The sequence below is a fragment of the Callorhinus ursinus genome, unplaced genomic scaffold, assembly GCF_003265705.2.
Source record: "Callorhinus ursinus isolate GAN/ISIS: 27379988/994484 unplaced genomic scaffold, GSC_fseal_2.0 scaffold6, whole genome shotgun sequence".
NCBI classification, from domain to species: domain Eukaryota; kingdom Metazoa; phylum Chordata; class Mammalia; order Carnivora; family Otariidae; genus Callorhinus; species Callorhinus ursinus.
The window spans coordinates 8,476,129-8,501,799 of record NW_027397068.1 but is presented as its reverse complement, the minus strand read 5'-3'; the positions used below and the strand labels follow the sequence as shown (position 1 = coordinate 8,501,799).

Genomic DNA, 25,671 nt, shown 5'->3' with positions numbered 1-25,671 from the left:
ATCTATTTGGTGACAGCATATTTAAATCATGGTCTATAAAAGGAAACAGGACTCTTTAGAGCACTGCTTCTCAAGCTTTAATGTGTACATGACACATCTGGGATCCTGATAAAATACAGATTCTGACTCAGTAGATCTGGGGTGGGACCTGAGACTCTACATTTTGAATATGCTGAGCAATGATGTCAATGGGGGCAGGTCTACAGATCACATTTTCAGGAATAAGAATTCATATGCACATTAAAGTTTGAGAAGCACGTGTCTAGGGCAATGATCCTCAGCCTTGCCTTACATTTAAACCACCGTGTAAATACTTGAAAAACAACACCCCAGGGATCTATGTTTTGTAAAAGCTTACCAGGTAATTTAGATGCGCAGTGGAGGTTAACAACTACTTCTCTAGACCTAAAGGCATAGCATGGTGTTAAATGTGGCAACAATAAATAACTCATATAGCCTTTGTTTCTAATTTCAATTAGAAAGAAAAAGAAATAACAGCACCAGCCACAACAAAACAAATCAAAGCAAAACAAAACAAAAAACCTGACTATTGTGTGGGAAGGCTGATGCCACAGCTGAGAAAGCACAAATCAAGATTCTGCTTTGGAGCACATAGGGATTTGAACTAAATTAGGCCACCTGAACACAAAATTGGTTTGGAAATCTCATCAGCATGATTTACCCCGTATGATTTTCAAGGGTTCAGTTTAAGTTCTTTAATAATCAATTTAGGCAAATTTTAGAGGTGATAACACATCTCCAGAAGGATTGCCTGAGTATTTGGTCATGACAGAGATCCAGAGGCCATCAGTCAGAAAAATTTGTGCACACAATCTTTGGAAGCATAGGAATTGAGAAAGTAATCACCAATTTTTCTCAGCATTAGCTCCATTACTTCAGAGCAGGACAGGTCAGTTTGCATCCAGTTTTGGCTGGAAGACTCTGTAAACAATCAAAGGCTGGAAAGTGTTGGTGCTTACAGAGTCCTGACTTTAAAATACCATCAATGACTTCAATTATATCTTTCCTTGCACCATCTGGACAGGACAGTAAATTGGATGGGAACGGCTGCAGCCTTCATTTCATAGAACCACAGAAAATGCACTGAAGCTCGTGAAAGCGCAATTGTGTTTGTTATGATGAGATGGCATGAGGCCCGTGAAGGGACACTTTGATGACCTTGGCATAGATCTCTGGGTCTGCTTGCGCTGCCTCTTGTGCATGACTGCCTCATACTATGGTGAAGAAACAGGAGAGGCCTGGGGAGGAACTCTCTGCTGGGCAGCTCTGTGTTACGCATTCCTCTATCTGAAGGGCAGGGGCCAATGAGCAGGTCTGGTTCTGGGTAAGTAGCTAAAATCTGAACATCATAACACAGAAAGGATAGAGAATGACTAAGAATCTAGAGACCTGGACCTAGACCTAGGTCTATTGCCTGATTTGGGAATGTCAATATTTGTTGATGAACCTCAGGTTCCTCGTCCGTAAAATGAGCTAATTAGACAAAATTGTCTCTACGGCCATTTTTGGAACTAGCAGGATATGAGTTCTAATAATAATGGTAATGGTAATAATAGCTAACATTTACTGGGTACTCACCATGCACCAAAAACTATTCTAAATACTTTATGTGTGTTGAGTCATTTAACTATTTTTCTTTAGTAAATACCATTTTACCCCAATTTTATGAATAAGAAAACAGGTTCAAGAGACAAGATTTTAACCCAACTGTCCACCCTCAAATCTTGAGCTCTTAACCACTGCATTCAGTTATCTCACACTGATATTTACATTTACCATTCTCTGAACATCTTATGGCAATGTGAGAAACATTCCATTTATAATCATAGGAGAGTTGCTAACCATAACTATTAAATAGCATCAGCCAAATTGAGCAAGGTAAAAGGCAGAATTCAGTAAGGTCATCAGTAAAGCTCCTCGATAAAATTGCTTGTGTTTCCATAACTACCTATCTGTTCAGCTTTTCTACTCACTCCCATTCCAGCTGCTGTCTGGCTTCACCAAGACTTCTTTGACTTCCCCTCTCATTGTTTTCCTTTTCAATCAGCAGCCTTCTTTCTTCACTCTCTTTCCTTTCCATCATGGATTTCAGGCTCTATCATAACAACTATTGTCTTACGTACTTCCTTTGCTCCATTTTCTTTCCATTGACTTGCCTACAAAAAAGTCCTCAACCCTCAATGAATCCACGTGCCCAGGTCTCTGAGCCCACACCAGGCTGCTGGAGAGAAACCACACGGTCTCCCCACATCAAGTGAAGACAGGCTCCACTTAAAAATCATAAGCTCCTACTTGATCAGAGTTCTTAGTGCCACAGGCAGAATTTCTGCCCTTCCCTAATTAAGCCCTCTTCCATTCATTGCAGGGGATGGTTTATGACCTTCACCTCTCACAACTGCAGTCCTGCTACCTTATGCCTTTGTATATAGCAGGTGGTTTCTTCTCATTCTCAGAGAAAACAGAATTTCTCAATTCCTAGACTAGACCTGCAAACTGACCTACATCCACCCCCCATCTTTCCCTCCCATTCAGGAAAAATGGATTTCTTCCCCTATCTAATATCAATCCTCTGCTGTGTCTGAATTTTGTCATCCCACTTTCTCCAGGACTTGGATCTTTCAGGTATCTTCTCACCTCTGTATCTTTTTTTTAAAAAAGATTTTATTTATTTATTTGACAGAGAGAGAGATAACAAGAGCGGGAACACAAGCAGGGAGAGTGGGAGAGGGAGAAGCAGGCTTCCTGCTGAGCAGGGAGCCCGATGTGGGGCTTGATCCCAGGACCCTGGGATCATGACCTGAGCCGAAGGCAGATGCTTAACAACTGAGCCACCCAGGCACCCCATCACCCCTGTATCTTTAATCTCTCACTCTATTGGCTCCTTCCCTTTGCAATTAACCTGCTCCAGTACTCCCATCTCAAAAAAAAAAAAATTCTCTCTGCCCTCCTCCATCAACTTCCCTAGTCACCCATTCATAACCAAAGTTCTTGAAAGAATTATCCTCCCTTGGTGTCTCCACATTCTCTTTCCTACCCATTCCTATCCACTGCTTCTTTCCTCCTTTACTTTTATGTGATTTCTCAGCAGTCATGTTGACATTGGAGACCACTTCACCCTCCCTGAAATGTTCCCTGCCCACTTCGGGTTTCTATACCCCCACCCTCTCATGGTTTTCCTCTTACTTCCTTGGTCTCATACTTTTCGCACTTTATTTTCCAGTCTTTTCTCTCTCTTTATCATGTAAATGTTAAATGTTCCTCAAAGTTATGATCTCCTCAAATTCTTCTTGGGCCATCACAGCTACTTCCATGGCTTCAATTGTCATGTTTACGCTGATGATTCAAAAATATATATTTACAGCTCAGACTTTTCTCCTGAGCTTCCAAGGGGCACCTGGGTGGTACAGTTGGTTAAGCACCCAACTTTTGGTTTAGGCTTGGATCTGATCTCAGTGTCATGAGATTGAGCCCCACATGGGGCTCTGCACTCAGCATGGAGTCTGCTTAGATTTCTCTCTCCCTCTTCCTCTGCCCCGCCCTGCTCTCTCTCTCTCTCTCTCTCTCTCTCAAATAAATAAATAAATAAATAAATAAATAAATAAATAAATAAAGTTCTCCTGTTTATTCTAACAGTGGGCCAGGACAGAGAACCATAGCCTTATGTCATGAGTCTAGGGACACTTGTCTAGACTAATAAGACCTGAATGATTGTAGGTAAGGTGGTTATCAACTATGACTCTGTCTTATCATTGTACACATCCTTCTGTAATTAATCTAGATGTCAAATCTCCCTCTGAATTCTCCTGAGCTTCCAACTCACACATCCAACTACTTGGACATCTTCACTTAGAGGTACCACCCATGCTACCAGTTTGTCCAAAACTGAACTGAACCCATTATATCCTACCTGAGACCTACTGTTCCTTTGTGTTCCCTAGTGGTGATGCCAGTGCCTTAGCAAGACACCTGGTAGATGTCATCACCTTCTCTCTTTCTTAATCACTGATATCTAACCCATCACCATGTCCTATTGAATCTATGCCCAGATTCACTTTCTCCATTGTCACTGCCATTCCCCTTTTCCAGGGCACTGTTTTCACTACCTTAGACAACTGAATAGCAGCCTCTTAACTTCTCTCCATGCTTCCCATCCTCACCTGCCACTTATTTTCCACATTGTGGCCCAGATATATTTTTCTAAATACAGACCTAGTTATTTCTCTCCTTTTCTTAATACCCAGGACTGTCTACCCTTTTGCCTTAGAATAAAGTCCAAAATACTATGGCTTGCACAACCCTTTGAGACCTGAACTCATCTTTCTAGCTCATTTCTGAACATTCTCCAAATGCAGCATGCTATGTGACAGCATATTGAATGCCTTTCTTCTTTTTGAATTTGCCTTGTTTACCATCATCCTCAGGTTTAAGTGTTTGATACTTCTGCCCTGAATGGTTTTCCCCTTCGTTCTCACCTATCTGACTTCTATTCAGCTTTTAAGCTTCAATTTGGAAATCAGTTCTTCTAGGAATCTTTCCTTAATTCCCCACAATATCCTGAAGTACACTGAACCTTTTATTTTAAGAGGCAAGAGAAGTCCAGTTCTGAATTCCATACATTTATAAATTGGTCTTAAATAAGAAAGCCCTCTGAATCAGCATAGTATATGAATGACCAATGAAAATTTCACATATGGGGGATGCCAGGGTGGCTCAGTTGGTTAAGCATCTGCATTAGGCACAGGTGATGCTCCCAGGGTCCTGGGATCAAGTCCCGCTTCGGGCTTCTTGCTCAGCGAGGAGCCTGCTTCTCCCTCTGCCTGCCACTCCCCCTGCTTGTGCTCTCTCTCTCTCTGACAAATAAATAAAACCTTTAAAAATTTTTCACATATGGGAGGGTTCATGGCAATGTACCTAGTTATAATTCAGATTAAAGTCCTATGTAATCCTAACAATGATACCTACAATTTTTCAAGTGCCTACTATACGCAGTCACTGTATTAAGTGTTATAGGTCATGATTCTGTTTGATCCTCCCAACAACCCTATTCTACTGACAAGGACTCGAGACTCAATGATGATAACTTCCACAAGGACACACCAGGACATAGTGCATCTGGAATTTGAGTGCCAGCACTCTTAACCATTATAACACACCCCTGAGCCCCTGGAATATTCTGTTCCCAGAAAAGTGATATATTATTTGTTTCGCTCATAAAAGGGGTGCTGATCAGTTATTTTACTTGATAGCTGCAAAATAAACAAGTTCCATTGTTTCAAAGAAAATAAATATTAATGAAATCTTAAAATTTAACTGTGGATGGGAAAGGGAAAGACTGGGCAAGTGACAAATGCCAATATAAAGAAGGACAAGGAAGGTATTCTGTTAGGTCTTAGCTTTTTTACTCAATCCCATTAATTTTTTAGTACAGCTTTTTGATAAGAAAGTCTTCCACATATATCCTCTCCCTAGGAATAGAACTAAAGGCCATATACATTTGTATATTAAATAAATACATATACAGAAGTTCATTATGTTGCCCATTGTCTGTTCTCTAAATGGCTTGTCATGATGACAATTGGGAGGAATTTGGACTGTTACAGGATTAAAGTGCTCACAGCTGAAGCTACACCCTTTCCATGGACAATAACTAACATGGATTATAAGTCAACAGTCATGGAATAAACCTGTCCCCATTGCATCAGAGAGTTAGATCACAAGTCACAACTAGCAACTTGCCCTGGGTTTGCCCATAATAAAGTCTGCTATTTGTAAGGCCAACTAATTAGACTATTTATTAGATAGGGTTTTGATACCCTTGTCAAAACATGATAAGCACCTCAATATGGTTTCTTACATTTGGCAGGTAAAAAATATTTGTTAGATAAATTATAATCTTAAAGAAATCATGCAAGGAAAGCAATATCATACCCACTTTTCAACAGAAGTATTTAAAAAATTAACTGACTTACTCAAGACTAAATAACTAGTGTCTGGGAGAGAAGGGACTTAAAACCAATTCAGGCTAATGCCAAAGTTCCCTTATTTCAACTATAGAGAGAAAGAAGAGGGAGAGGGAGGGGTAAGGAAAGAGAGATGGAGGTAAGGAGAAAAATCTAAAAACTGTGAACCTGCACAACTTCAGGATTCCACCTCTCACATATATTAGGACAACAACTGTAAAAAAAGAAATTATGTTTTGTGAGTTTTCAGATAATCAAATTGTCTGTATCACATGCAAAACATTGATCAGACATGTCCATAATAAGTGGAAAGAAACACTGTAGAGAGATGTTTTGAAATGGCAAAAAATGGTAAGCATTTTTTGTGTTGAAGATATTTGTTTTCATGATTGGTGCCTTTGTGATTTTGCATCATTGCCCTTCGCCTTACTTGGTCTAAAAGTACAAAAAACATGAGAGAAAATTAGTTTTCAGGGCCAGTTAGTTTTTGAAAGGTCATCAGGAAAAAAATGAGAATGGGGGATAGAATTTCTAAAAGTTCTCTTCTCCCCCTCACTTTTTGCATTCACCTCACAGTATGTATATGTGCTCTACCTCAACTTGTCCCACTGACAGACCGCTAGTTACGAAATTCAAAGGCCAAGAGATTAAACTCTTGAGGGGAAGACAGCCTAGGAAAAAAAATGACTTGATTTTTTGTGTATTCCAAGGTGTTTTTTCTCTTGTAAAATTGTTTCTGCATGTTTCCTTTTTTTCAATGGACAGTAGGGAAATAAATGTGAGTAGATATGATTAAGTGACTGGGATGAAGAGAAGATTTTGCCATCTGTGACGAGTACATTAGAATAGACTTGCTCAGGGAAAAGGTTAGCTGTGTTGCCTGTCTTTATGAGATGGCATTTAAATAAAAGTACTGGTTCACATGTATTGATCTGTACATTAAAAGGCATCCCAGGGCACCTGGGTGGCTCAGTTGGTTAAACATGGGACTCTTGATTTCGGCTCAGGTTATGATCTCAGGGTCGTGAGACTGAGCCCCAAGTCAGGCTCTCTGCTGGGTGTGGAGCTTGCTTAAGATTCTCTTTCCCCCTCTGCTCCTCCTGCCCCCACTCACGCTCTCTCTCTCTCTCTCTCAAAAAAAAAAAAGGCATCTCAAAGAGAAGTGTGGTGTGAATAACTGAATTATGGGCTGTTTGTAAGGATGGAGAACTTCATGGGCTCTGTGTGCACAGATGAGTGCTGACTTTAAGGTATTTAAGGAAATTTGTATCCTGGGGCTTCTCATCACACTACCTGTCTCACGAAAATTCAACATATTGATGTGTAGACATTTCCATAGTCTCTCAAAAATAAGTTGCTGAGATGGTTTCAGATGTTTTGCATATACCTGAGCTTAATTAAGAGAATAGGTATGCGTATGGTGTGAGTAGAGGGTTAAGAGGGAGAAGGAGAAGGAGAGGGAACTTAAAACTTAGTGCGACTTTCTGAAATCTTAAGCCATCTAATGTTCCAACAGGATTTCCTGTGCCTGGTGATGATGTTAGTCTTGGTTACCCCGTTTTATTACATCTGCCATATTGAGAATATAACATGGGTTCTCCAGAATGAAAACTAGAATTCACATACTGCTGAGAGATATTTCTGAGAAATTATGTCACCTGGACCTGCACAAACTCCAGAATTTAAAGTCTCCTGAGGAGAGTCTCCCACTTCTCCACTCCAGTGATATTTTCAGATTTTAAATCTGATTTTACTTACTTGAAAATTTCTCTACCTCTTGGCTCTCCTACCTTACTCAGCCTATATTCAAACTTCCTTATCTCTTGCTGTACTCTTCCTTTAAGCTCACAGTTCACCCACACCAAGATACTCTCCTTAGCACCTTCTAAAATAGAAGTAGACATTTGCAATGGGGATCACATTTTGCAAATATTAAACTGATGCATTTTAATTTTCCTCTTACATCATATTGCCTTGTAGCCTTCTACCCTCTGAGGCCAAAACTTGAGACTTAAGTTCCAGGGCAAAACAATAAACTTAAATAACGTACTAAACAGAAGATTTTCCAAATTCCTTTAGCTTATCAAGAACTAAGCCTTGATATGTCAAATACTTGAGTTGTCTCCCCTAAGGACTTAGTCCCTTCCTCCTATACAGGCTGGACTCCAAGTCTTCTGCCCTCTGGAAAGATGAGGACATCAAGTAGGGGAGACAAAAGAGAACCCTGTTTCAGCCAGTCCCAGAGTATTAGAGGAAGAAGGGAGAGAGAAAGGGGAATAGAGGAATGGAGTTAGAATCAGCATAGATGTTCCATTCACCTCTTCAGATGTATGCTTAGGAGAAAGAAGGAATGTTAGATACATTGAAAAAGATCCTGAAAGCAAAGGATTTGGTTCCAGTTCATGTTTTGACTCATGGAAGACCTTATTTCACATACTGTCCAGGCCCACCCCATCACTATCCTCTCGCTTGGTTGGGGGTGGGAGGATCACCCATGATTGAGAGACATTGCTCTAGACTCTTATCAAGCCAAGAAAAAGACTGGAAAACAAGGCACACCTGTTGTACACTTCAGCCATAAGGGCAAGTGGGATGATCCGCAGCCAGGCAGATGAGAGACATCACCATGGAGAAGGAGAAACTAGAAGATTTGAGGACCACACCTTCCCAGTCACCATGGTACTACACAAGCCACATAACTTCCCATACCCCCAGATGCCATGTTGGAGAGGAAAAAGTGGTGAGCAAGATGGCCCTCAGCCTGACTAAACATTAGATAGGCTTCTTCCTGGCTCTAGCCCTGACCTCCCTTTCCTTATAGCATTTACTTAAGAAAATTTATCATCATAAATTCTTTTTCTGCCTCTTTGAGATATATATAAATATTTTTAAAAGATTCTTGCCAGTTTTACAACCCAGAAATGTCTTTCTCAAGGATTTTGGAGCCATCTTTTTGAAATGTAAGCATCAGGGGAGATAGCACCCCTATCTCCTGGTTCCCATGAGCCTAACTTTAGCAGACACTTTGCTCCGGTTATAAAACTACCTCCTGTCTCAAAGACAGAAGAAAGTTTACTTTTTCTTTGGTTAATATTTAAAAATCCTCACACTCTTTGTTTCAGCAGAATTGAGTTCAGATTGAGTTCTGATCTCTCTCCTCTATTGTAATAGCCTTAAATAAAATCTTCCTTACCCATTTAACTTTGTCCAGTGCAATTTTCACTTCAATCATGGAGAGAGAAAAAGAAAACAAATATATCTAAGACACTAGTGTTTTTTTTTTTCCTTAAAAACATTGAACATAGCCCAAAGGAACTACTAAAAGTTTATCATATCAAATTAAGGTCACCATATTGGAATACAAGTTTTTTTTTATTTAAATTCAATTAGCCAACATATCATTAATGTTTCAGATATAGTGTTCAGTAATTCATCAGTTGCATATAACACCGTGCTCATCACATCATGTGCCCTCCTTAATGCCCATCACCCATTTACCCCATCCCCCCACCCACCTCCCCTTCAGCAACCCTCAGTTTGTTTCCCAGAGTTAAGAGTCTCATGGAAATACAAGTTTTTATTTGTGTTTTTGTTTCATTTTGCTTTCACTTGGTAACCAGCAAGTGAAGACTGTGAGGATGAACAGAGCAGTTTTACATGAAATAGTCAATATTTTCTCTGCATATCTAGCCCTTAGATTCCCCTTTTACATTTACTACATCCACCCTAATAAATTCTCAACATTCTGTCCTGTATTGTCAGTGTCTACTTGAACACTGGAAGTTCCTAGAGGGCAAGAATCATATCTTAGTATCCCTTCTCTTACACTAATCTATCACACAGCTGGGCATAAAGAAGACCCTCAAATATTGGATGAATCCACCATCGATTAATATTTATTAAGTGAATTCTGTAGATCTAGCAACGTGCTAAGACAGAAAATAAATATGAATCATGGTCCTGATTTCAAGTATTTACAAATTAATTGAGAAGAAAAAACACACACAGGACAATGAAAATTACAAGATCAAGGCACCATTTGATAGAGTTATTAAAAAAATAAAATGTTTTGGAAGTTCAGAGAAACAACCATAATAAGAAAGGAAAATATAGAACTTGAACTGGAACTTTTTAAATTTTGTTTTTAAAAACTACCCAGCTTACACAAAAGTAAAAGATACAGCAATCCCTCTGATAATCCATGTACCCATCATCTAGCTTCAAAACTATCAATATTTTCCCTATTGTTTCAACTATCCCTCTTTGAAATGGACTTTGAAGGAAGCGCAGCATTTAAGAGCAGCTCCATGAGGTCCATGTGACATGAATTCTTGCTACTTCTGATTCTGACTGGACTGCTGGTCACTTTGCTACAGCCCTCCTGGCCTTTCTCTTCCAGATACAATACACTAAAGCACACTTTTGCCTCAGGGTCTTTGCACTCTGCCTGGGGCTCCCTTCTTCCACCTCCCACTCCACACACACACACACACACACACACACACACACTGCACAACACACCCCCCCTTATTTTATGTGAGTCTGTGTTCTGATAAAATCTACTCATAGAGACCTTTACCAATGATATTTAAGATAGTAGCCCCCACCCTCCTCCATCCCTTTAGCCTAATTTCTGTTTTCCATAAAACTTATCACAACCTGAATTATGTCACTTATTTCTTTTTTCATTCATCATCTATCTCCTCACTAGAATGTAAGTTTTATAAAGGCTGGTACTATGTCACAGAATCTAGGATATAGCAGGCACTCAACAGATAGATGTTAACTGAATGAATAAAAGAATAAATATTACTCCCCTTGCTCAGAAAAACCTTCATTATTCCTCATCAGATAGCAGAGTTCAGAACTGGTTGCCTATGGCCTAAATTCAAGTCATAGAAATATTTTCTAACCAGCACAAAATTTTAAAATTTAAATTAGTTGACAGCATTTGGAATTGAGAGATTGCACATGAAAACCTCTTTAAATAACTTCTTAAAAATATTGCAAGATCTTGAACTACTGGGATCATAACCTGTAGAGAGTAAGATAGAGTCACTCATGTCAAGCAGTGACTTATGTCAGGTAGTGACATAAGCAGCCAAGGGCATTGCAACTAGGACCAGATATCACCAAAACCAGAACAAGCTGATGACACCCAGAACTGATAACCAGCAGTCTGCAAAGGCCTAAGACTGATTAAACTCCTTTAAAAAGGGAACGTTGTTTAAAACAACAAAATGAAGTGGAAATACTTACAGCACAACTGGCAGAGAAAGATGAGAACCTTCAGAAGTGACGAGAAGAATGGGATCAACTGGTTGTAGCTTTAGAAATACAGCTGAAGGAACTGATCTTCAGCAATATACAGAAAGATAATGAAATTAAACAATTAAAAAAGATCACATTGGAGCCTCCTGAAACAGAAGAACAAAATGTGGATATCAAGCCTACTCATATGAGTTCAATGGATCCTGGCGGAGTTGAAACGGAACCTCAATCAACAAGTTTTGAAACTTCTAGAAATGAAGTAGAGGATGGCTCTGTAGTCCTTGACTCTTGCGAAGTGTCAACAGAAAATATTCAAACCACTCAATTTCCAAAACCTGAGTTAGAGATTCAATTTACACCTTTACGGCCAAACAAAATGGCAGTGAAACACCCTGGTTGCACTTTACCTGTGACGGTTAAGATTTCCAAGGCCCGGAAGAGGAAGAGGAATGAAACGGAGGAGAGTAGTATATTTTCAAACTGGTGGAAGAGCAGAAATAGTATTCACCATACTCCTGAGGCTCTTTGTCAGGACTTGGTGAAATGTGAAAATAAGAAGAACGCTATACCCAGACCTAATTTGAAGTCTCCTATTTCTGAGCATAGAAATTCTTCTGTCAAAAAGGAACAAAAGGTTTCCACACATCCATCATCTAAGAAAATATACTCTTTACGGAGTCAGGCATCCACAGTTAGTACAAATGTGGCCACTAAGAAAAAAGAAGGGACATTACAGAGAGAGACTTTGGAGACTTCTTACAACATTCTCCAACAATTCTTCAATCAAAAGCAAAGAAGATAATTGAAACAATGAGCTCTTCAAAGCTCTCAAATGTAGAAGTAAGTAAAGAAAATATGTCTCAACCAAAATGGGCCAAATGGAAATTATACACACAAATGAAATTTCATCTCCTATTGATATATCTGAGCAAGTGATTTTGATGGACCATAAAGTAAAGGAGAGTGATCATCAGATTCTCAAGCGACGACTTCGAACTAAAACAGCTAAATAAATCACCTATGGAGAATGTTTTCGTATAGGTTTTATGTTCATAATCATTGTAACTTGTGTCCTAACTTTTCAAAGACAATTGTATATATTATGATGCATTAAATCCTGTGTATACATTGCTATTTTATACATAGTATAGTTTTAATTCAATAAAGACAAGAAGTCAACAGCCCCATTTGTTTACTTTAAAAAAAAATAAAGGGAGGATTTTTTCAGCAAACTGTTAAAATTTTCCAGACGCTGACCCTTTCACGTCTGACCACATCAAAAAGGCAACTGCTGCCAAAGGCTCTGCCCAACTGATCTCTGAACATAAAAGAGATTCTCCACTGCTTAAACATAAGACCTTGTGCTGAGAGCTGACCCAGACCGGACAGAGGCCTCATCTTTTTTTTTTTTTTAAAGATTTTATTTATTTATTTGAGAGAGAGAGAGAATGAGAGATAGAGAGCATGAGAGGGAAGAGGGTCAGAGGGAGAAGCAGACTCCCTGCTGAGCAGGGAGCCCGATACGGGACTCGATCCTGGGACTCCAGGATCATGACCTGAGGCGAAGGCAGTTGCTTAACCAACTGAGCCACCCAGGCACCCCAGAGGCCTCATCTTAACTGCACACTCATGGACTGACTTCGCGTTTGGTTAGTTAACTTCCTTCCCCTTGTTGTACCCTTTGTTGTGACTTTGTATTGTGCTTTGCTTTGTGCAACTTGTAGGAAGCTGAGTTAAATGTATAGTGAAATGTCATTGAGTTTGGAATCCTGAAACTGCATTGCAATTATGTTAACGTTGCTTTATGACTGAATAAACCCGATGTTGTGGAAAGACACAACTTGTGTGTGTGTCCTCTATAGTGTGCTCACTACCTAACCTCACATAACACTGGAGACTAAACGGGAAGTATCTCTTCACACAGGGCACAAGCTCCCTGATGGCCTTCAACTTTCCTGATGTCTTTTGCTGTTTACCAGGGTTTTGTCTGTCTCATTCATTTACAATCCCTGCCTGAATCCTGTGGGCATTCTAGTTCACAAATCCAACCTCAGAGTCTCCATAGATGAATTGCTTCTGAGAATGGTTTGTGCATTTCAGTTCTGCTACTTTTACCTTGCCTCCAGATGCCCAAGTGTACAAAGAACCATCTCAAAAAAAGAAAAGAAAAGAAGAGAAAAGAAAAGAACCATCTCCTATTTCTGACACCACAATGACCCATGAATTTGTGTCACCCTCATGGAGTGGGCCCAGGTGCTTCTATTGATCCTCAGTTCAGTCTCTCTTCTTCAATTTATGTATTTCTAATTCCAAAAGGCCAGGTCCCAGATTATTTCACACCTACTGATTTCCTTTCTGTAATTGAATAGTAGAAATAAAAGTATGGCCATTAGGTAAGGAAATAGCATACTGTTTATATGCTAATCAGAAGTCTTGCCTTCAAGCACAGCACAGATCAATTTCTATGAATCTTCTCAACCTCCTGTAACCTCCCTTCCCCTCCCAAATTTTGCATTAGATAATAAATCAGTCAACTGAGATTGGCTGGGTAGGAATTAACTACCCAATGGCCTCTCAGGAATGGTGTCTCCCCAGTTCATCCATAATTCTGAGATTGACACTTTAGATGAATCTTTTCTATCCTCGTGTTTTCCCGTGCAGAGGAAGAAAGCTTATCCTTGGGATTTACAACAGAATATAACAAATTGTCAGGGGAAGGATTTGTTTTAAAAAATTTTATTTGGAAAAGGATTTCCTCACTCCAGATGAGGAAATTTTTCTAATAATTTAAATAGGAGACAGCATTCTTTTAAGAAATTAAAGATAAAAGCAATCAGAATGACAAATGAAATCTTTTCACTGGCAAAAAAAAAAAATAAGTGAATAAATGAATCCAGCACATGAAAAAAAACCAAGGCTCTTTGCTCTGACAGTAATGTCATAAACACATCTATGATTGAAATAGAATGATTCTGCCAAGCAAAGGCAAAGTGTTGCAGGTACCAGACAGGCTGGGGTTAGTGGGGGAACTCTGGTTGTCTTATGCCAAACAGGGAAAGTAACTAGCTGCAGTGGGTAGTGTAGTTCATAATTAATATAAATGTAGATATTTGCAAGGTGACCAAAGAGACACAGACACACAGAGAGATAGAGAGGCAGGGAGAAAAGAAAAGATAAACCTCTAAGAATATGAGATTTGAGCCTCTTTCCAAGATGTACTTATTTTCTCCCTGACTTCTGTGTAGGCATCCTACATACCTCTTGGAATCTTCCAAGTGAGAATTAGGACCATCTGTCTATTGAAAAACAGAAAAACAAACAACAACAATGATGACAGAGTTAAGTATAACAGTAATCCTCATTTCTTCCTTGAATTCCTGCCTGGGTCCTTGAAGTAGGAGCCTCCAAAACTTGTACTCTCTGAAGGAAGTACTGGAAACATACCCAGTGTGCTACTTCCTGACAGACTCCCCTAGGAAGCCAGAAAGATGTTAACACTGATGCGGTGGCATTTCTCCTCTGGGCAGGCATGCATTTGCAATCGCTACTCATGTGTAGCTCTGTCTCTTATGATCTGTATCATGTTTCTTGTCTTCTGTCTCTTCAATGCCTCCCATTTTCCATCCAATAACCAGAATGGCAGCAAAACTGGTTTTCAAGTTCTCTAAGTAAAAAGGAATAACAAACGGGGCAGTGCAAATGGGAGGTGGGGAAAAGATGAATACTAACTCTTCCTCCTCTCCATCTTTAAACAATTCTGTCTGCCACCAATGGCAATAAAAATTCCCTGGGTGGAGCCTCACCTGTGTACTAGACCTGGGCCAAGGACTTTACGTACGTTATTGCCAATTCCTACGACAACCATGAAAAACAGTATTATGGTCCCCAATTTACTGATTAGGAAACTGAGATTGAAGGAAGATTTTTGTTTTGTTTGTTTGTTGGTTTTAACTATCCCAGTAATACATCTAGAAAGTGGTGAAGCCGGGATTTAAATAGTTTGTCTGATTCCAAAGCCCATGCCTGTTCTAATACACTACATTGTCTCTCAATAGCATTTCTATATATTGATTGAGCACCACTGGAATATAAAATAAATGAGAGCAAGATTTTAGTCTGTTTCAGTCACAACTAGTGCCCAGAACAGTGCCTGGCACAAGGTAGGCACTTAATAAATATGAGGTGCATAAATGAGTGGTTTTTATTCCTCCTTGGTGAACTGAGCTCTGAGTAGAGAGCATGGTGGGCACTCAGCCAATCCCTAGTCCTGATCTAGCATCCTCTTCCACCTTTTGCTGTCTTTCCTGAAGACATTCTTGACCATCCTACCCAAGAAACAGACTTCTAGTTTCTCCTACCCAAGACTGTGGACATTAAGATATTCAGACTTTCCCTGGATTCAACAGTCTATTATTATCATAATTTTTACCCAAGTTTTTTCTTTATTGTCTCTGGATTTTTTAAAAAGATTTTATTTACTTATTTGAGAGACAGAGAGCACGCGAGCAGGGAGAGGAGCAGTGAGGGAGGGAAGTGGAGGGGGAAAGAATCTCAAGGAGACTCCATGCTGAGAGTGGAGCCCACTCGGGACCCAATCTCACAGCCCTGAGATCATGAACTGAGCCAAAACCAAGAGTTGGAAGCCTAACCTACTGAGCCACCCAGGCAACCTGTTGTCTCTGGATTAAAAAGTGTTTGTTGTCCCTAAAATATACAAAGTCGACTAGGTCAGGATCTGCCAAAAATTATATGTAATATTACAGACCAATCCTCCCAATAATCTTAAACTGCTGTTTCTAATGCCAAAAAGCAAAGAAAGTGCTGCCTCCTGGTTCGGAACAGTCAATCTGGAAGTGAGCCAATCACAAATGGCAGCAGTAGAGAAGTGGACCCATGATGTTTGGGGCTGTGTCAGTTTGGCTCCCATGGATGTTATTGGGCATGCTTCCCACTGACCAAATGGCTTCTGTTTCACGTGGCTGGTGACTATGGAAATGCAATCATAAAGGCATCTGTACTAGTCATCCAAAGAGACAGAACCAATATATAGAAAAAGATTTTATTAGAAGAAGATTTCTAGTATAAAGAGATTTATTATAAGGAATTGGCTCAAGCAATTACAGAGGCTGAGAAGTCTGCTGTCTGAAAGCTGAAGACCCAGAAAACCCAGGGGTATAGTCCAAAGCCATGAGGACCAGAGCACTTATGGGAAAGCCCCATTAAGAAAGCAGGAGAAGACCAATGTCTTAGCTCAGTCAGAGAGAGTGAATCCTGGCTTCCTTTACCTTTATGTTCTATATAGGTCCTCCATGGATTGGATGATTCAGTGTGGGATGGCAATCTGCTTTGCTCAGTCTACCAATTCGAGTGCTAATCTTATCAAGAAAAACCTTCACAAACACATCCAGAAATAATGTTTACCCAAACATCCTCACACCATGTGACCTAGTCAAACTGACACCTAAAATTAACCATCACAGCATCTCCTCAGAGGGAAAGCTCCATATTATCAGGGACAGTTCATCTGTGCCCAAGTATCCTGAGATAAGCATGGGCCTTGCTTATTTTTTATTCACTTTGGGGCTCACCACTCCCCCACTCCAAGCTCTGACTCCAGAGTTTAAACAAGGCCAATAATAATTTTATTTCTAGCCCAAGTGTTACATGCTTGTTAGTGGGGGTATAAATAGCAGTTCGGTTTGCACACCAGAAGAACAGATTGGGAGCACTACCCTGAATATGACAGTGATGTTACACCTGCTTTGTGTAGAGACTTAACTAATATGCCAGTATCAGTGCCTGTGCACACCAAGTAGGACTTGGAGGGAGGAGAGTGAGGCCAGCCTCTGGAGGGCAGTGTCCTTCCATGAGTCATGAACCTGCATGACCAGTGACCTGGCTTTTCCAGGCCAAGTTCTACTTATTCTAAATGTGTGCATGTAAGCACACCCACACATGCACACATACATACACACACTCACCAATTTTTAGCTTTCAGAAGGGATGCCGTACTGCAACTTATAAAGTAAAGGAAAAATAAGATTTAATTCATTTGTCAAAGTGTGTATATATACACACATACACATACTACTCTACTGTTAACATAGGTATCTAAACATGCACTTGCTGAGTCTTTAGTCCTTCCCAAATCAACAGAAAGGGGTTTGGTTTTGTGAATAGAAATAATGTCTAATTCACCCTTATCTCATTAATGATTCCAGTTAATTTCAGAGCTTTGTTGCTGCCAGCTTCTTATTCCTTTACTGACCATAGTACCATGCTGGGCTTTAACATATTAGCATGATCTGTTGATATTAAGGATTAAGGATTGGGAGTACTAGGTCGACCTGCATGGATTTGTGCAAAGAATCATGTTGCTGGCTTTGTATACACACACACATACACACACACACACGCACACTCACATTGTGTACTGTGTTTGGGAACTAACTTTTTGACATGGACCCCAGGAGATAAGAGTCTGAGGTATAATTCAGAACACCAGAGAATGCATGCATTAGTAAAAAATGTAGACGTCCTGTAGCACAACCTTCTCATTAAAAGCTCAGGGTCTAAGAGGCTAGTAAGTTCACACAGCTGGTCAGTAGCTATCTTGAACTCTAAAGTCACCCCCAAACAAGGCTAAGTATTAAAAATATTTAACAATTGGTAAGGAACTGGCAATGACAAAGAGTCTGGAAGCCACAGACGACTGGCATTAATGCATGCCATCTGTGTATCATCCATGACCCAAATGGCTGCCCTTTGCTGCATCTCAGAACCATCCTCCCGCAACCCCCTCCCCACCCTCTGCTACAGCAGCAGATCTGAATTGCTCACAATCATTCAGTTCCTATGATCCTAGAGAACTTTAAGTCTTGACCACTTTTTCCTGGATGCTAAAAGGACAACTAAAGAGATTGTGGATTTAACCTAGATTGCCTGAGTCAGTTGCTTCAAGGCATTTCTTCTTCTGTAGTTAGACTGTCTTTTGTTCAGTCTCATCCCCCTGGTATTGAACTAAGACTTCCTATATTTGGTCCAATTCTTCCTCATTACCACCTCCCACACCCCTTTACAAATTAAGAATCAATGGCATAAGAATCCTAGTGGGCTAATGGCACCTTTGTAACAGAACTCAGATATCAGCATCCCCTAACTTACTCTTTTCAGTGCCCACATTGTTCTTAGGCTATTTAATAAAATACTATTTGGTTTAGTACAAAGAATAAAAACAGCTTGTGATTCTCCTCTCTTTTCAATGTTCCCTTTCTATTTTTGTACACTCTCCCCCAAAGAAATTTTTCTTCGAGAAAAATAAAGTTAATGCCCATGTCAAGTGCCCATTTAGAAGAACTTTGCTCCACCAGCTCTGCCAGGATAATGAAGGGTGATTGCTGTCACCGGCAGACCCAAGGCTTCAGTGCCAGCGAGTCATCAGGCTGATGCTTCCCCCAGCGTGACAACTTCCTTCTCTCAAGGGTTTTCCCTGGGAATCTATAGTGGCACTTGAAAAGCAAATAATTAAGAGCAATAAATAGCAAAATCCTCTAGAGAAATATAAATTATTCATAATAATAACTGTGCAGGCTGGCTGGAGGAGGAGTGTTTTTATCATGTGCAAGAATTTTCTGAATATGCTCAAATATGTTTAAAATCTTGGTGTTAAACACTGTTAGTTCCTCAAACCAAATAGAATCACTCTTCAAGGATTTCTTATAATGCCAAAGTATCAAATTTGATCACTTGCTCTCTTTCATAGTATTAGTGCAAAATATTTTTATCTTACTACATTGTCCAGGTCCTACATTATCATTGCTCATCCTCAGGCTCAGCAACACATCTTAGGGCTGGGAAGAATAGTGTGGTTCAGAGGAATGAAGTAAACGGCATAACTCAGGGATCTGGATCGTAACTCAGTTACTAGCTGGATGCCCCTCAGCAAGTAACCTGCTGAGCTTCAGTTCCATCATTGATAATTCTGGAAGTAATCAATCCTGTATCATAGGGCATTATGAGACTCCAAGGAAATGAGGTGTATAAAAGTATTTTTAAACATCAAAATACTACACAACTAGTTAAATAAATTGTATCATTATTTCTCCTGCTTTTACCCATTGTGTTCTATGAATGCTACCACATCACTTTGGGAACTTAATATTTCCCATCTTTGAGATCCTCTTGAGACGTCTCCTTGGCAATGCCTAGTAGTTGAAGAGTCTTTGTTTAAAGAGTTTTTATAGGGGTGCATGGGTGGCTGTTTAAAGGGTTTTTATAGGGTCGCCTGGGTAGCTCAGTCAGTTAAGCGTCCACCTTTGGCTCAGGTCATGATCTCAGGGTCCTGGGATCGAGTCCCACATAGAGCTCCCTGCTCAGGGGAGAGTTTGCTTCTCCCACCGCCTCTCCCCCCGACTCATGTGTGCTCTTTCTCTCTCTCTCTCTAATAAATAAATAAAATCTTTTTTTTAAAAAAGAGTTTATATATATATAGATCTTATCCTCTCTTCTTAATGGGATAGTGAACTGAATTTGGGATGCAGGCAAATGCTACCTTGGGAGACGAGAGGACAATCAGTGAGAAAGAGTAAAGGTGGTCTCCCACCCATTCCTGGTTTAGACTCTACAGCTGGAACTTAGAGAACAAGCTGATGGTAACCAGAGGGGAGTTGGGTTGGAAGGATGGGTGAACTAGGTCATGGGAATTAAGGAGTGCATCTGTTGTGATGAGCACTGAGTGTTGTATGCAAGTGTTGAATCACTGTATCATACACCTGAAACTAACTTTACACTGTATGTTAACTAACTGGAATTTAAATAGAAACAAAAAAAACCCCAAAACACCTTCTTGCCGTGTCCTGAGGACTGGGTCCCTCAGGCAATCATTCTAGCAGGGCTTGAGATGTTGCTCTTCTTTCTCTGTTATATTGTTTGGGGTTTATGTTAGTTTTTCCAATCTGGTTACTATGCAAAACAGGTCCCCTTCTTCAAAGAGTCCCTTTAACAGTAGGTAAGCTTGGGTACATCTTATCTTCCCCTTTACATAGGTCAGCTCTTAAGGTCTCATTTTCTCCCTTCATATCTGTTCAGCTTATCTTCTAATATCTGTGTTTCACTTAAGGTTCTCTTTCTCTTTTTGTTCATCAGGCTTTTAAGTTTTTATTTCATTTTATTTCTTCTATTATTTTTATTAGCTGGACTGAATAGGACCTCTCTATTTGAAGAACTATTTTCAGATTACTCCAGCTCCTTATTGACTTTCTAGGCAAATCTAATCCTTAGAAACAGGAAATTCCTGGAGAACATCTTTTTCACTATCTTCCTAGGTTCTGGGTCTTCAATAACTTTATTAATTCATTGAAAAATTGTGCATGTTTTTGTCATAATAAGGGCTTCAGACCCTTTTATTTTTTCATTAGTAAAATCTACCGCACTTCTTCAGTTGGACCCTGAGTTTGGCTCTCTGAAAACTAAGGTCAAAGAGAGATTCTGTCATTAAGAAATCCAGAGCCAGTGCTTGCTTCAGCTTACATATACTAAAAAATTGGAATGATACAGAGAAGATTAGCATGGCCCCTGTGCAAGGATGACATGCAGATTTGTGAAGCATTCCATATTAAAAACAAAAAAAGAAAAGAAAGGGACACGGGGGTGGCTCAGTCTGTTGTGTGTCTGCCTTTGGCTCAGAGTCCCGGGATCAAGTCCCACATCAGGTTCCCTGCTCAGCGGGGAGCCTGCTTCTCCTTCTGCCTGCAGCTCCCCCTGCTTGTGATCTCTCTCTCTGACAAATAAATAAAATCTTAAAGAAAAGAAAGAAAGAAAGAAAGAAAGAAGAAAAAAGAAATCCAGAACCAATTTGAAGTAATATATGATAGGGAATAACCCACACTTATGATATACCACATTAACCCAAACTTAGCCAAGCGCCTCCCCTGTATTCTCTTGGTCTACAATGTAAAATGGAATTTAGGCAACCAGTCCAGAGCTGCCTACTTAGACCCGGCAGGTACAACTGAAACCTCAAACACCATGAGTGCTCTGTAAGATATACAGAACTTAGATCCTTTGACATTAAAATTCCTGCCTACTGATCTGGCTGGAAAACAGTCAATAGAGCCAATATTGTCTGTCTAACCAACACCTGAAAGGTCTAATTCTACCCCAGCTTTCTTGTAATACTAAGCAAACTGAAATAGGCTATACTTTAAAACCTAAACTCATTTGTTGGACCACATGAGTTAAAAGCCCAACTCACCAATTTAAAAAAAAAAAGCCCATTTCACCAATCCCCAACTCTGCCCACAATTGTAAAAATGGGCAGCATAACCCAATATAGACCACAGCTGCCAAACTCAACAGAATAAAAAACCATGGCCTGACCCATTCCAAAGTCTCAATCTCTGAGTGTTGGTTTTCTTCCCAAATTCCACTCCTTATTTATTGCTCATGATCCTCAGCCCATTCACCAAATATCAGATCAGGGAAGGGTCACTTAAGGACACCTCCGTTCCCCATCTCCCTACAGAGGTTGAGCCTGTCCCTGAAATTAAGACAGGGTGGAGGATCAGAGCAGAACGTGTAGTCTCTGCAGTAAGAAAGGGAAAAGGAAGGACTGAGCCAGGGGGCACACTCAGATTTTCCCCTCAAACTCTCTAATCAGAAAAGTAAATTCTCTTGCCTTGAGTAGGACAGAGTAAAGGACATTAAGGGAAATATCTTTCTTCAAAGAAACCAGAAGTTGTTAATAAGCACTCCTCCAATTTTGATCGTGAGTTAAGATAGCACCCAACCTTAACTATTCAGTGATTTTTCTCTGGGCACAAAGGAAGCAAAAAATTGGTTTCATATAAGATTTTGACTTCCTTAGAACAATGAATCAGAGAGAGGTTAGTTTTAGCCTCTAGGTTGTGAGATCTATGTGATACAAAATTAAATACAGGTTGATGATTGTATTATCATAATCATCAGTATGAAGGTGAACCTTAGGGTGACTTAATAGCAATATTATTTGAAATTTGGGACGCTGTAAAAAAATAGTGATTAATGATTATTTTCATTGTTATGAATTATTTATAACATCTGAAATAATATTATAAATTTAATGATTGCAATAATGTGATATAACAAGAACTTAAAGATAATTCTTATAATATTTAATTTGGATATTATTTTATATTAAGTCAATAAGGAAGTAGATTGGAGTAGATGGGGTCTGCATTTATGAAAGAGTGTATAATGGAAAATTATTGCCAAAGAATTTAAACAGAATTGTGATTCCAAGGAAAATTTCTTCACAGAAGGGCTTTTGTAGCTTAACAAATCTCCTGAGAACTACAAAACATTACTTGACATAGATCCCTGGCCAAAAGAACACCCACTGATAACATTAAGAGATTCTATCAAAGTTGAGATGACCCAACATCAGCATCGACACGGATCTTCAAGAAAGCCACTCTTGAGTTCTGCATAAATGGAACCCCACACAGGCATTCCATCAAAACCACAAATGTCTCTCATTCCCTTACTAGGTCTGGTCCTCTAGGTAAGGTCTCTAACCAGTGGTAACTCTGGCAACTCACAACCGAACCATGTACCTGTGATGCAACTTTGTGACAATACTATTAAAAATGGGAATTTCATGTCATACTACAAAAATGTTCAATTGTTTAATTTGACAGAGTGTCTCCTCAACAGGCAGCTGCCATTAATTTTTGAACTTCACTTCTGGAGGACTTAGAGCAATAAGAGGAAGGAAGAAACACTTCTTAGCTGGTGTCACATTTTCTCAAGTGGAGGTTTCTTACTAAAATAAAATAAAAATATTCTTGTAACTAACAAGGTTTGACAAGTTAAAATGTATGTCGGCCACGAGAAAGGGGTGTTACGTACATCAGAGGCATGAGGACAACAGAGTTTACAATAAGTTCTGTAGCTGTGTGCTGCCCTGGTTTAAGTGTAGGGTGGAGTTAACCCAATCTAGTTTTTCCAACAAAAAATAACTTTTCCCAAGCCCCCTGTACCCTTGCCTGTTCCTTTGTTATTTAATCATACAGATCCCTAATAAGAATGCCCTCTGAAGGGTAAAGGAAGAAAACTTAAACATTCCTTTTGGTATTTACCTAAAAGTATATACATAATGATATTTTCTCAGCTTAAGCTCTATGAAGTTATACAATATTCTTTCTTCAGCAAAGAGAAGCAGCAAATTCCCAATGCCTTGCCATGCGTCCTTTTCTACAGGTAACAAGTCCATCCAGGCAAATAGTTACCTTTCTTCAAATAAGAACAAAAACAAGAATTTAAAAATTTGAGGAGCTTGGGAAATTGATGAAAATGGAAACTATGTGTAGGGAGAAAATGTTATCTTTTGATCACAGCCTTCCTTTCTATTCACTTAATACAGCCCAAATTTGCATATCAGAACACGCTCCTTTTCCAGCACAGGAGTAGATAGTCTGTTTAAAAATAATGTCAAATTGAGACAGGTATATTATAAAACAAGGGGAAAAAGAGAAGAAGAAGAAACACTGCTTCATTGCTTTCCTTACTCTAGAATATCACTCACCCATCCATCTTTCTATTTTTGAGCAAATCAAGCATCTGCTTTATTGGGTCTGCACCAGCAATAAGTTGACAACTGGTGATTTTCAGGCAGTCTTCAGCCTTCAAGGCTCACCATGGAGTGATGGTGCTGGTCTGTCTATCTCTTTCCATCCCCTCCCCTACCTCTGGGAGTGAGTCTGTCTGTCCTTTCCTCCTTCTTCCACGACAAGAGCCCCCAGCTTCGGTTGCCAGGTTCTCAGGGAAACACATAGCCCAGAGGCTCTAGGGTTCATGGGGAGCTCAGGCTTAATGTCCAAGTGATCTCCAGTCCCACCAGGTCTCCCAGAGTCATTACAAGATTGGTTAAATAGACTTTGGAGGCTTGTCTGGAAGGCTATCTATTAGTGATAGCCTTTGAGTGCCAATAACACTTAGAACAGCCTTTTTCATATATTACAGACAATCACTTGCACCTACATTAGTGTGGGACATTACTTATGTGGAAGAGGCCTGTAAATGAACCAGATGAATCAAGTAAAAGATGCGCATTAAAGTTGCTACATATTGGGGCTCCTGGGTGGCTCAGTTGGTTAAGCGACTGCCTTCGGCTCAGGTCATGGTCCCAGGGTCCTGGAATTGAGCCCTGCGTCAGGCTCTCTGCTTGGTGGGAAGCCTGCTTCTCCCTCTCCCACTCCCCTTGCTTGTGTTCCCTCTCTCACTCTCTCTCTCTGTGTGTGTCAATTAAATAAATAAATAAAATCTTTAAAAAAAAAGTTGCTACATATTAATATTAAAACGTAACAGAGTAAGCTACAAATGAGCAGGAATACGTTGGAATGCTCACTCCCCATTTACCAGCAAACATTTGATACTAGGCTAGGTACAATAATAGCTTGAATGCCAAGATATCTGCATTTAGATTTCTCCCTTTTTTTCTTAAAAATATATTTTTCAGTCTATTTTTTACTATCCTTGGTCCTTATCAGTAGGCCTTCAACGATCTTGAAAGAAATGCAACCTCCCTCTAGTATATAAACATCAAGCAACTCTGGGTCTAACAAAGTGTGATGCCAATCTTAATTTTACAAATTATTTATCATTAATAAAAAAGAGATTAGGTCCTAAGGAAATGCAGCCCCCAACCCAATCCCATTGTACAGAATTTATTTTGTGTGAGCCTGGATCAAACAAGTAAATGTGATGTTTAAGGTATCACATTGCTTTTCCCATGAAGCTCTTTAACATCCCCAGCACTACTCTTTGCCTTCTTGAGGTTGACCTAGAATGCAACACAAGTCATACAGGTTGCTGGGATACAAATTCTGGCCTCCCAACACTGGGAACCTCATGAATTTTTTCGTCACTTTTTGTTATGATTTTGGAGCCCCAGAAATTCCAGTCTCTCTCTCCAGTCATGTCAATACCTTCATCAACCTTATCATAACTGTGTTTACCTGTATGTATCTGATGCTACTGAATACTGCCACCTCCTTCTTGAATTCCATCTGTCTTGGTGTTCCAAGGTACTGCCCCTGGAGTAGCCAAACCAGCTCCTTGCTCTCAGTTCTCCTGACTTAAGCAAAGTAAGTGACAATTAATGCAATATGACTCCCGGTTCACCAGAAAAATCTCCCTGTGAGCCACCCTATAAGGATCCTTCTTCCAAGATTCATTGTCTTGGCTTAGCCAAGCCTCTAGAGGAGTTCTTTGTTTAGACTTAAAAGATATATAGCAGCACAGATGTGAAATCTATGAAACATGCACCAAGAAGCAAAGGCTTGATATCAGTGGTATAAGACCCCCCCATTATTATTTCATCCTTCCCCTACATACACACAAACCTTTTGTGAGCATCACTGCCTGCTACTTTCCCTCCTCT

The 25,671-nt window shown here is 39.8% G+C and overlaps 1 non-coding gene and 1 pseudogene across 1 annotated transcript; both read left to right on the top strand.

Moving 5' to 3' along the window:
* The window catches only part of LOC112819423 (kinesin-like protein KIF20B pseudogene), a 36,955-nt pseudogene extending 24,685 nt beyond the window's left edge, over positions 1 to 12,270 (top strand).
* Positions 12,271 to 20,764: 8,494 nt separating this feature from the next.
* Positions 20,765 to 20,870, top strand: LOC112819514 (U6 spliceosomal RNA). Its single transcript, XR_003206886.1, has one exon. It is a non-coding gene; the product is annotated as a U6 spliceosomal RNA (small nuclear RNA).
* Positions 20,871 to 25,671: the final 4,801 nt, after the last annotated feature.